Source organism: Schistocerca nitens, unplaced genomic scaffold, assembly GCF_023898315.1.
Source record: "Schistocerca nitens isolate TAMUIC-IGC-003100 unplaced genomic scaffold, iqSchNite1.1 HiC_scaffold_377, whole genome shotgun sequence".
NCBI lineage: Eukaryota > Metazoa > Arthropoda > Insecta > Orthoptera > Acrididae > Schistocerca > Schistocerca nitens.
Genome location: NW_026045911.1, coordinates 1,765,195 through 1,779,062, shown reverse-complemented (window position 1 = coordinate 1,779,062; position 13,868 = coordinate 1,765,195).

Below are 13,868 nucleotides of genomic sequence, written 5' to 3'. Positions count from 1 at the left end.
ACGAAAGCCAAGGTGTTAAATTTCACGTTCAAGAAATCGTTCACATAGGAGGATCGTGCAAACATATCATGCAAACGTACCATCATTAGACCATCAGACAAACCATCGTACGGACGACATAGTAGTAAGAATCCCAAGCGTAGAGAATCAGCTGAAAGATTTGAAAGCAAATAAACGACCAGGTCGCGATCGAATCTCAGTTCGGTTTCGCAAAGAGTACTCAACGGCGTTGGCACCTTACCCAGCCTGTATTTATCGTGAATCTCCAGCCTAGCGCAAAGTCGCAAGTGACTGGAAAAAAGCTCTAGTGACTCCAATATATAAAAAGGGTAAAAGAACAGATCCACAAAATTGTAGACCAATATCCCTAACTTCGGTTTGCTGCAGAATCCTTGAACATAGTATCAGTTCGAATATACTTTCTTGAGACTGAGAAGATTACGTCAAAGAATCACCATGGTTTTAAAAACGCAGCTTTCTTTTTTCTCACATGATATACTGTTTGTTGTTGTGGTCTTCAGTCCTGAGACTGGTTTGATGCAGCTCTCCATGCTACTTTATCCTGTGCAAGCTTCTTCATCTCCCAGTACCTACTGCAACCTACATCCTTCTGAATCTGCTTAGTGTATTCATCTCTTGGTCTCCCTCTACGATTTTTACCCTCCACGCTGCCCTCCAATGCTAAATTTGTGATCCCTTGATGCCTCAAAACACGTCCTACCAACCGATCCCTTCTTCTAGTCAAGTTGTGCCACAAACTTCTCTTCTCCCCAATCCCATTCAATACCTCCTCATTTGTTACGTGATCTACCCACCTTATCTTCAGCATTCTTCTGTAGCACCACATTTCGAAAGCTTCTATTCTCTTCTTGTCCAAACTAGTTATCGTCCATGTTTCACTTCCATACATGGCTACACTCCATACAAATACTTTCAGAAACGACTTCCTGACACTTAAATCTATACTCGATGTTAACAAATTTCTCTTCTTCAGAAACGATTTCCTTGCCATTGCCAGTCTACATTTTATATCCTCTCTACTTCGACCATCATCAGTTATTTTGCTCCCTAAATAGCAAAACTCCTTTACTACTTTAAGTGTCTCATTTCCTAATCTAATCCCCTCAGCATCACCCGATTTAATTTGACTACATTCCATTATCCTCGTTTTGCTTTTGTTGATGTTCATCTCATATCCTCCTTTCAAGACACTGTCCATTCCGTTCAACTGCTCTTCCAAGTCCTTTGCTGTCTCTGACAGACTTACAATGTCATCGGCGAACCTCAAAGTTTTTACTTCTTCTCCATGAATTTTAATACCTACTCCGAATTTTTCTTTTCTTTCCTTTACTGCTTGCTCAATATACAGATTGAATAACATCGGGGAGAGGCTACAACCCTGTCTCACTCCTTTCCCAACCACTTCTTCCGTTTCATGCCCCTCGACTCTTATAACTGCCATCTGGTTTCTGTACAAATTGTAAATAGCCTTTCGCTCCCTGTATTTTACCCCTGCCACCTTCAGAATTTGAAAGAGAGTATTCCAGTTAACGTTGTCAAAAGCTTTCTCTAAGTCTACAAATGCTAGAAACGTAGGTTTGCCTTTTCTTAATCTTTATTCTAAGATAAGTCGTAAGGTTAGTATTACCTCACGTGTTCCAACATTTCTACGGAATCCAAACTGATCTTCCCCGAGGTCGGCTTCTACCAGTTTTTCCATTCGTCTGTAAAGAATTCGCGTTAGTATTTTGCAGCTGTGACTTATTAAACTGATAGTTCGGTAATTTTCACATCTGTCAACACCTGCTTTCTTTTAGATTGGAATTATTATATTCTTCTTGAAGTCTGTGGGTATTTCGCCTGTCTCATACATCTTGCTCACCAGATGGTAGAGTTTTGTCATGACTGGCTCTCCCAAGGCCATCAGTAGTTTTAATGGAATGTTGTCTACTCCCGGGGCCTTGTTTCGACTCAGGTCCTTCAGTGCTCTGTCAAACTCTTCACGCAGTATCTTATCTCCCATTTCATCTTCATCTACATCCTCTTCCATTTCCATAATATTGTCCTCAAGTACATCGCCCTTGTATAAACCCTCTATATACTCCTTCCACCTTTCTGCCTTCCCTTCTTTGCTTAGAACTGGGTTGCCATCTGAGCTCTTGATATTCATACAAGTGGTTCTCTTCTCTCCAAAGGTCTCTTTAATTTTCCTGTAGGCAGTATCTATCTTACCCCTAGTGAGACAAGCCTCTACATCCTTACATTTGTCCTCTAGCCATCCCTGCTTAGCCATTTTGCACTTCCTGTCGATCTCATTTTTGAGACGTTTGTATTCCTTTTTGCCTGCTTCATTTACTGCATTTTTATATTTTCTCCTTTCATCAATTAAATTCTACATTTCTTCTGTTACCCAAGGATTTCTATTAGTCCTCGTCTTTTTACCTGTGAACTATGAATTAAGGGCAATAGGCAGATTCCATATTTCTAGATTTCAGGGAACCATTTGAAACATTGCCTCGTTGCAGTCTGTTAATGAAGCTACGAGCATATGGAATAAGTTCACAGATATGTGAGTGGCTTGAAGACTTCTTAAATAATAGAACCCAGTATGCTGTTCTCGACGGCGAGTGCTCATCAGATACAAGGGTATCATCAGGAATGCCACAGGGAAATGGTTTGGCGGACAAGTTGAGCAGCAATCTGCTGTTTGCCGCTGCTGCTGTGGTGTACATTCCGGGGGGAGTCATTCCGGAAGTGGAAAGGGTACTTCCGGATGCCATGAAGAGTACAGGGTGCAGCCAACTGCAGGTGGTGCCTCATGTCGGTACCAATGACGTGTGTCGCTTTGGATCGGAGCAGATTCTGTCTGGTTTCGGGCGGCTAGCGGAAATGGTAAAGACTTCCAGTCTTGCTTCTGAGATTAAGGCGGAGCTCATCATCTGCAGCATCGTCGATAGAACTGACTGTGGTCCTTTGGTGCAGAGCCGAGTGGAGGGTCTAAATCAGAGGCCCAGGCGGTTCTGTGACCGTGTAGGCTGCAGATTCCTTGACTTGCGCCATCGGGTGGTGGATTTCTGGGTTCCGCTTAATAGGTCAGGAGTCCACTACACACAGGAGGCGGCTTCACGGGTAGCTGGGGCTGTGTGGAAGGGACTGGGCGTTTTTTTAGATTAGAGAGTCTTAGGGAACCACAGAAGGGGCGTCCGTCAGAAAGTGGGCAGGTAAAACACAGTAAGGTAGTTGTAGAAACGATTGGTATTGTAGTTGTAAATTGTTGTAGCTGTGTTGGGAAAGAACCAGAGCTTCAAGCCCTAATAGAAAGCACTGAATCTCAAATCTGAATCTAAAGCCTAAAATAAGTTCAGCCGAAATTTTTTCAAACGATCTAACAGTGATCAGAAATGATAGATTAAATACAGTTGGTGGTGGAGTATTTATTGCTGTCACAGGTAATTTGCCTTGTAGCGAAATTGAAGTAGATAGTTCATGTGAAATAGTATGGGTAGAGGTTATACCTGACAATCGGACTAAACTATTAATTGCGTCGTTTTACCGATCCCCGACTCAGAAGACATAGTTGCTGAACAGTTTAAAGAAAACTTGAGTCTCATTTCAAATAAGTACCCCGCTCATACAATTATAGTCGGTGGTGACTTCAATCTACCCTCGATATGCTGGAAAAAATATACGTTTAAAATCGGCGGCAGGCATAAAACAACATCCGAAATTGTACTGAATGCTTTCTCAGAAAATTACTTTGAACAATTAGTTCATGAGCCCACTCGAAGCGTAAATACACTCCTGGAAATTGAAATAAGAACACCGTGAATTCATTGTCCCAGGAAGGGGAAACTTTATTGACACATTCCTGGGGTCAGATACATCACATGATCACACTGACAGAACCACAGGCACATAGACACAGGCAACAGAGCATGCACAATGTCGGCACTAGTACAGTGTATATCCACCTTTCGCAGCAATGCAGGCTGCTATTCTCCCATGGAGACGATCGTAGAGATGCTGGATGTAGTCCTGTGGAACGGCTTGCCATGCCATTTCCACCTGGCGCCTCAGTTGGACCAGCGTTCGTGCTGGACGTGCAGACCGCGTGAGACGACGCTTCATCCAGTCCCAAACATGCTCAATGGGGGACAGATCCGGAGATCTTGCTGGCCAGGGTAGTTGACTTACACCTTCTAGAGCACGTTGGGTGGCACGGGATACATGCGGACGTGCATTGTCCTGTTGGAACAGCAAGTTCCCTTGCCGGTCTAGGAATGGTAGAACGATGGGTTCGATGACGGTTTGGATGTACCGTGCACTATTCAGTGTCCCCTCGACGATCACCAGTGGTGTACGGCCAGTGTAGGAGATCGCTCCCCACACCATGATGCCGGGTGTTGGCCCTGTGTGCCTCGGTCGTATGCAGTCCTGATTGTGGCGCTCACCTGCATGGCGCCAAACACGCATACGACCATCATTGGCACCAAGGCAGAAGCGACTCTCATCGCTGAAGACGACACGTCTCCATTCGTCCCTCCATTCACGCCTGTCGCGACACCACTGGAGGCGGGCTGCACGATGTTGGGGCGTGAGCGGAAGACGGCCTAACGGTGTGCGGGACCGTAGCCCAGCTTCATGGAGACGGTTGCGAATGGTCCTCGCCGATACCCCAGGAGCAACAGTGTCCCTAATTTGCTGGGAAGTGGCGGTGCGGTCCCCTACGGCACTGCGTAGGATCCTACGGTCTTGGCGTGCATCCGTGCGTCGCTGCGGTCCGGTCCCAGGTCGACGGGCACGTGCACCTTCCGTCGACCACTGGCGACAACATCGATGTACTGTGGAGACCTCACGCCCCACGTGTTGAGGAATTCGGCGGTACGTCCACCCGGCCTCCCGCATGCCCACTATACGCCCTCGCTCAACGTCCGTCAACTGCACATACGGTTCACGTCCACGCTGTCGCGGCATGCTACCAGTGTTAAAGACTGCGATGGAGCTCCGTATGCCACGGCAAACTGGCTGACACTGACGGCGGCGGTGCACAAATGCTGCGCAGCTAGCGCCATTCGACGGCCAACACCGCGGTTCCTGGTGTGTCCGCTGTGCCGTGCGTGTGATCATTGCTTGTACAGCCCTCTCGCAGTGTCCGGAGCAAGTATGGTGGGTCTGACACACCGGTGTCAATGTGTTCTTTTTTCCATTTCCAGGAGTGTATGTTGCCAGACTCTATTGAAATTTCACCGGTACAGTTCTTCGTGACGCACAACGCCTCTCTTGTGGCGCGCGTCGCTTTGAGTTTGTTGAGCATCTCTGTAAAGGTCTCATCTCTGTAAAGGTCTCGCACGGACTAAACAGATCCCATGCTGGACAGCGCCGCCCTTCCTTTCATCTTCTCTATCAATCCTACCTAGTAATGGTCCCAGACTGATTAACAACACCCAAAAACCGGTCGAACAAGCACCTTGTAAGCCCCTTCTTTAGTAGACAGATTACATTTTCTTGAGATTCTTCCAGTGAATCTCAGTCTCGCATTTGCATTTCGTACTAATTGTTTTAAGTGGTTATTTCACGTCAAGTCGCTCTGGATAGCTACTCCTAGATATTTTATGGTAGTTTCTGTTTCCAGCAATTTCTCATCAGTAGCGTTGTTCACAGTAGTGGAATTCTTTTCCAATGTGTGCGTAACATGATACATTTATTTTCGAACAGGGTCAACTGCCGGACTCTGCGCCATTCATCAATCCTCTGAAGGTCTATGTGCAAATGAGGTTGCAACATCTCTCTTAAAAACGTCGACGTTGAGACCTTGATGTTCGCACGAAGAAGCACGAGTTCCACCATCTCCTCCCCGTAGAGGCTTCTGATGTGACTACGAAGTTTGATAAACTTCGTAAGAAGAAGGGCAAGTTGCTGAGTGCCCTCACCTTTTTGCTGAGATGCCGCGATGGAAGAGTGATACCTAAGTTTGCTAGATTTGTGCATTTTATTGATACGAAAACGGCCAACAACATCAAGAAGCGTGCCAGTTTCGCCTTAGTCAAGGAGCGTATTCGCTTCACTCGAAGACAATTGGATCTCATATCCAAGGATTTACTTTTCGTGCACTTGGAGTTATCGTCGCTGCTGTCGGATGCATCCTGGGAATGGGTGGATAGTTCTTCTTGGGCACTATCAGATTGGACGCATAGGAGCTCCGTCAGGAAACAGTCTTCTAAGTTTCAACGGCTTTGTTCTCAACCTATGATATCTGATGACGACAGCCGTCGACGGACAGTGATTAACCTCACGAGTAAAGAACTGGACGACGCTACGCTACGCTGTCAGTGTTGGAGAAAGGCCTGAATTTTGCCCCTACACCGAGGAATGTGCCTATCACCGAATTCATCTGTGCAGTCGAACAAGCAGTGTCCAACCTTTCGGAGGGCCAAGCTGAAGAGATTAGGCAAGAGGTCTCACATACATTGCGGCGGGCGCCGCCTCCACGGAGTAACATCTCCTCTCTCGAAAGGGCAGCCGTCCGATCCATTAGAGAAGACGAGGATCTGATAGTTCTACCAGCCGACAAAGGCAACGCAACGGTTCTTCTGTCACGTGATGACTATCTGGGAAAGATGGATCTCTTACTTGAGGACTCAGCATACAGAACATTGCAGGACGACCCAACTGAACGGATAAAACGGAAGACGCTTTCACTGTTGAAGAAGAGTTCTTTACCTGACGACGTTCTCAAAAAACTTCGTCCTGGTGCTGCCGTGCCACCGAGACTATACGGCCTACCCAAGATTCATAAGAAAGGGGTCCCGCTTCGTCCGATCGTGAGTAACTTGGGTGCTCCTACCTACAATCTAGCCAAGTATTTAGCATCTGTTCTTGGCCCTCACGTCGGTAAATGCGAACATCACATTCCCAATTCTATGGTGTTTATTCAGAGATTGAAGTCCTTGTCTCTTAGTCCCTGCGATTTGCTTGTGAGCTTTGATGTCGTGTCGCTTTTTACCCGGGTTCCTCTGGAAGAATCCTTGCAATTAATTGGTGAGAAACTGGATGAGGACACAACCAGGCTTTGTCGCCACGTGCTGACGTCAACGTACTTTTTATTCAATGACAAATATTTTGAACAGACTGACGGAGTGGCTATGGGGAGCCCACTGTCCCCAATAGTCGCCAACCTTTTTATGGAAGATTTGGAGGACATGGCGCTGAAGACGGCGTCCTTAAAACCAACCTGTTTTTGGAGGTACGTTGACGACACGTTTATGGTGTGGCCTCATGGGAGAGAGGCTCTTGACCGCCTCCTAGATCATTTTAATTCCCTGCATCCTAGCATCAAGTTTACCATGGAGGTGGAAAGTGATGGAAAGCTTCCGTTTCTGGATGTTCTGGTGTACAGAAAGGATGATGGGACACTGGGACACAGTGTTTATCGAAAGCCTACGCACACGGACCGTTACCTGCATGCTTCTAGCTGTCATCCATCGTTCCATCGTACAGGGGTCCTGCGAACGTTGGCGAGAAGAGCTTATGCCATTTCAGATGGAGAAAGCTTGACACAAGAATTGGACCACCTTAAGGTTGTGTTCAAGCAGAATGGCTATACAGATAAACAGATCCGTCGTGCTTTCCAGTTTGGACCATCGCCTGAACCACCAGAAGATACCTGCAAATCGGTGGCTTTTCTGCCTTTTGCTGGGAGCATTTCCTCGAAGATAGGAAGAATTCTAAAAAGATATCACATCAAAAGTATTTTTCGTCCGCCGGCCAAGCTTAGAGCGTTTCTTGGCTCTGTTAAGGATGACTTGGGTTTGAGGAAGCCCGGTGTGTACAAGATCCCTTGCCACTGTGGGAAGGCTTACATTGGTCAGACGATCCGGACCATTCAGGACCGATGTGTTGAGCATCAGCGGCACACACGGCTGCTTCAACCCGAGAAATCCGCAGTGGCGGAGCACTGTCTCACCCAGGGACACAGAATGCAATATGATGCGACACAAATGGTTGCCCCTGCATCTCGCTATTGGGACTGTGTTTTAAAAGAATCAATAGAGATTCGTTTATATGACAATCTTATTAATAGAGACAAGGGCTATCTTTTAAGTAAGACTTGGGACCCGGTGTTATCCGACATTAAAAAACAACGGTCTGCGTCTCAATCGTCGGAATAGAATTTTTTAAATTTCTTTTATTTTTGACAGCGATATCTCGATTTCGCCTCTTTCCACGACCGGCGGCGCGGCATGTTTACTGCACTAGAGGGCAGCTACGGCACCTTTTCGCGCACGCGTTGTGGGCCTTCTGCGGCCTATATATGGGCTGCCGCTTGCGCTGGGAAGTCAGTTCCGGCGAGATTGTGCACCAGCGCTCTCACCTGATGATGGCGGCCAGTTGGACCGCAGAAATAATGTGTCTTGAAGACGTCATGATCCGGCTGCATACCCGAGAAGAATTTTATCATCTACTAGTACAGTTTCATATGTGCCGACAGTGACGGTATCGTGGCGTTGTTACGCCGTGTGCAGATACAAAACACACGTATAAGAAGGAGATTGTGGTTACAGGTACCAATGTGTAACATGTAGAGTTGTAAAACTACCGGACGCTGCCATAGACTATCTATTGTAAGCAAGCTTAGACTGCAGTTGTTTTCCTAGTAGCTTTGGTCAGTTGAGGTCGTACCCGTGTTACCTGTTCGTCTGGTCTGTTGCATACCAGTCGGGCGTTACCTCATAAGGATCGTTTTGTTTACGCACGCGACTAGTGCTCACAAGAAATCTAGCTTCCACCACCGCACATACAACTGATCTTAATGAAGAAATTTGTTAGGGCCCTATGTCAAGATGGACCCTGCTTCAACTACCTTTCCCAGAAATTTCCCTACATCACATAAGAGAAACTGGAATTTTTATTGGTTCTCAAATACAGAAAATAATGAAGGATGAGTTTGATCAGACAATGAAGAAGAGAGAAAAAGACGGATCGGTTCGCCTTCCCATCAGTTACTGAGAACTTTCTAGAGGAAAACAGAGATCCTAAGTAGAAGGCCATTACTGAAAAAATGTTGCAAAATTTCAAGATGATTGGCTGTAATATGAATGTGAAAGTCCGCTTTCTACACTCGTACGTCAGTGATGACACTCGCACTAAAGCAGAGTTATTAAACACGGTTTACCGAAACGCCTTCAGCAAAGAAGACGAAGTAAATATTCCTGAACTCCAATCAAGTACAACTACCAAGATGAGAAATAAAGAAGTAAATATCCTCGGTGTAACAAAGTAGCTTAAATCACTTAATAGAGGCAAGACCTCCGGGGCAGATTGTATACCAGTCAGATTCTTCTCAGAGTATGCTGATAAAATATCTCCATATTTAGCAATTATATACAACCGCTCGCTCACAGAAAGATCCGTACCTAAAGACTGGAAAATTCCTCAAGTCACACCAATACCCAAAAAAGGAAGTAGGAGTAATCCGCTGAATTACAGGCCCATATCACTAACGTCAATTTGCAGTAGGGTTTTGGAACATATACTATATTCGAACATTATTAAGTACCTCGAAGAAAACGATTTATTGACACGTAGTCAGCACGGATTCAGAAAATATCGTTCTTGTGAAACACAACTAGCTCTTTATACTCATGAAGTAATAAGTGCTATCGGCAGGGGATGTCAAATTGATTCCATATTTTTAGATTTCCAGAAGGCTTTCGACACAGTTCCTCACAAGCGTCTTCTAACCAAACTGCGCGCCTACGGAGTATCGCCTCAGTTGTGCGACTGGATTCGTGATTTCCTTTCAGAAAGGTCACAGTTCGTAGTAACAGACGGAGAGTCATGGAGTAAAACAGACGTAATATCCGGCGTTCCCCAAGGAAGTGTTATAGGCCCTCTATTGTTCCTGATCTATATTAACGACATAGGAGACAATTTGAGTAGCCGTCTTAGAGTGTTTGCGGATGATGATGTCATTTACCGTCTTTTAAAGCCATCAGATGATCAAAATGACTTGCAAAACGATTTAGATAAGATATCTGTATGGTGCGAAAAGTGGCAATTGACCCTGCAAAAGAAAAGTGTGAAGTTATTCACATGAGTACTAAAGGAAATCAGCTAAATTTCGATTACGCGCTAAATCACACAAATCTGGGGGCTGTAAATTCAACTAAATACTTAGGGATTACAGTTACAAATAACATAAATTGGAACGATCACATAGATAATATTGTGGGTAGAGTAAACCAAAGACTGCGATTCATTGGCAGAACACTTAGAATGTGCAACAGGTGTACCAAAGACACTGCTTACACTACGCTTGTCAGCCCTATTCTGGAGTACTGCTGTACAGTGTGGGATGCCCATCAGGTGGGACTGACGGATGACATCGAAAAAGTACAAAGAAGGGCAGCTCGTTTTGTATTATCGCGAAATAGGGGAGATAGTGTCACAGACATGATACGTGAATTGGAGTGGCAATCATTAAAACAAAGGCGTTTTTCGTTGCGACGGGATCTTCTGATGAAATTTCAATCACCAGTTTTCTCCTCCGATTGCGAAAACATTCTGTTGGCACCCACCTACATAGGGAGGAATGATCATCACGATAAAATAAGAGAAATCAGGGCTCGCACGGAAAAATTTAAGTGCTCGTTTTTCCCACGTGCCGTTCGAGAGTGGAACGGTAGAGAGACAGCATGAAGGTGGTTTATTGAACCCTCTGCCAGGCACTTTATTGCGAATAGCAGAGTGATCACGTAGTAGAGTAGGTGTGCAGTAAGCTGTTGAAGTTGAATTACTGTAGGAGGGTTCAAGACAACTTAGATGAAATTTCTAGTTGCTGTGATGAATAGCAGTCAGCTTTAACTATAGAAAAATCTAAGTTAATGCGAATGGGTAGAAAGAAAAAGCATGTAGTTTTACTAGTGTCCCGCTTGGCACAGTCAACTCGTTTAAATATCTGACTGTAACATTGCAACGCGATATGAAATGTAATGAGCATGTGAGAACTATGGCACGGAAAGCAAATGGTCGACTTTGGTTTATTGGGAGAATTTTGGGAAAGCGTGGTTCAGCTGTAAAGGAGACCGCATATAGGACACTGATGCCACCTGTACTTGAGTACTACTCGAGTGTCTGAGGTACATACCAGGCTGACTGAAGAAAGACATCGAAGCAATTCAGAAGCAGGTTGCTGGATTTTTGTCAGTAGGTTCGAACAACACGTAAGTGTTACGGAGATGCTTCGAGACCTCAGATGGGAAGGCGACATTCTTTTCAAGGAACTCTATTGAGAAAATTTAGAGAACCGTCATTTGAAGCTGACTGCCGAGCGATTCTACTGCCGCCAACATACAATGCGTTCGTCCTCTGTTAGAATATTGCTGCACGGTGTGGGATCCTTACCAGGTGGGATTGACGGAAGACATCGAAAGGGTGCAAAAAAGGGCAGCTCGTTTTGTATTATCACGTAATAGGGGAGAGAGTGTGGCAGATATGATACGCGAGTTGGGATGGAAGTCACTAAAGCAAAGACGCTTTTCGTCGCGGCTAGATCTATTTACGAAATTTCAGTCACCAACTTTCTCTTCCGAATGCGAAAATATTTTGTTGAGCCCAACCTACATAGGTAGGAATGATCATCAAAATAAAATAAGAGAAATCAGAGCTCGAACAGAAAGGTTTAGGTGTTCGTATTTCCCGCGCGCTGTACGGGAGTCGAATGGTAGAGAGATAGTGTGATTGTGGTTCGATGAACCCTCTGCCAAGCACTTAAATGTGAACTGCAGAGTAATCATGTAGATGTAGATGTAGATGTAAGGACCACGAAGATAAGATATGAGAAATTAGGGCTCATACGTAGGCGTGCAGACAGTCGTCTTTCCCTCGCTGTGTTTATGAGTGGAACAGGAAAGAAAATGACTAATAGTGCTACAGGGTACGTTTCGCCACGCACTGGACGGTGGCTTGCCGAGTATGTTTTTAGATGTAGGTGAAGACGAACAGAGAACTTAATCCGAGCCCCACATGATCGACGATGACCGCTGCTGTGCGTCCATTGGCGTGTTTGAACTTGAGGCCGCTGGCATATCTGGACAGTTCGTCATGACAGACGGCGTCGCTTGTCATTTTGACATATACGACTACTGGCGATAGAAAAGTGGATGCCTACTATGTCTGAGGTGAACTTCGTCACATTCCATTTAAAAGCCCTGTGTCGTGCACAAACAGACTGAGAACTGAACATCATCCTGAATTTTCGATATAGTTGAGCCGTGGCGCGTCCGTCAACGGTCGTAGAACCAAGCGGCGGCGATCATGTGCACAGACTGGGTGCTTGTGGGTCATTAGAATTCTTCTTCCCCTAGTCCAAGAGTATTTAGATATTCAGGAGATTCCAAGGAAGACAATTACAGCACCTAGACTAAATAGTTTTAGCGTCCCACTTGCGTTGAATTTTTCTCACGGAAAGGTAGTAGTTGGCATTACCTTTGACCATGAGCCTCCCGTTAATAATAAAACATTGGCACAGTTTTTAAGACAATGCTTTCTACAAGAACTTGTAGGCTTGGTCACACGTTGGCTACCTGTGTGACGGTTTTGTTAGCAAAACAGGCGTCTCAACGCCATGTGCAGATTCACCGTTGCCCCAAATATACGCTTCTAACAATGAGGTGCACGAAAGTGTTCTGTAACCCCTGATTATGTAGTACTGGTCTATCTGTAACTATGTTTTCACTGTACCACGTGTGTGCGTGCAAACAAACAAATATTATGAGTATGAAAGTATGAGCTGCTTGTATGGTGCAAGGTAAAGGTCAATAAATTCAACTAAAAAATATAGTCAGCGTTCTGCAGCCTCTAGTTTCGCTTTATTATAACATGACACAGATTCGTGCTAACCCAGGTGTACACGGGCATATACTCGAATACTATTTACGTCCCCATCTCACAAACTGTATCATCAATAGCGGGCATACAGAAATTTATACCTGGGACTGTCGGAGACTGCGTATGTAAAGGTTGTAGGGTCCGGCATAAAAAACTCCCCGATTACAAAGTAACGTGCAGCGGACAGTAGAAGGAGCAGAGTGGTGGAGGGCGCGTCGTTAAGTAGCTGCCTACGTGCCGTTTTCAGTGTACGCCATGGCGTGGTCTGGTGAACATCGTGCCTTCGTAGTGGAAGATTTTATTCAAAATGGCGAATCGCCTATTAATACTCAACGTGCTTTTCGCGTTCGCTTTTCGCTCGGACGACGGGACCCTGTTCCCGATAAGAAAACAATTTATTCTTGGGTTGCTAACTTTCGTGAGACAGGTTCCGCATTAAAAAGGAAACCACCTGGACGACCACGGACTGCAACAGGCCCCGGAAATGTGGATGCAGTTAGAGCTTCAGTTCAACAATCTCCTCGACGATCCGCTAAAAAGCATGCGGCAGCATTACGGATATCTGATCGAAGTGTGAGAAGAATCTTCCATGGAGATCTTAAAATGCATCCTTACAAAATTGTAACTACGCAGGAACTGAGTGAACGAGACTGTGTTGTCCGTGTAAGTTTGTGCCAAGACCTTCTTCTGAACATTCGTCCCAACGATATTGTGATTTTTTCTGATGAAGCACACTTTCACCTTGCCGGAACAGTGAACAGCCAAAATTGCAGGTGCTGGTGTGAACACAATCCCCAAGAACTTCATCAACGACCACTTCATAGCCCTAAAGTAACAGTATGGTGTGCTGTTTACAATTCCGGAGTGATCGGTCCTTACTTTTTCGAAGAAAATGACAGGAATTTAACCGTCAACAGTGAACGCTATTGTGCCATGCTCCGCGACTTTCTCCAACCGCAACTAAGGGAGCTTTTTGGTGA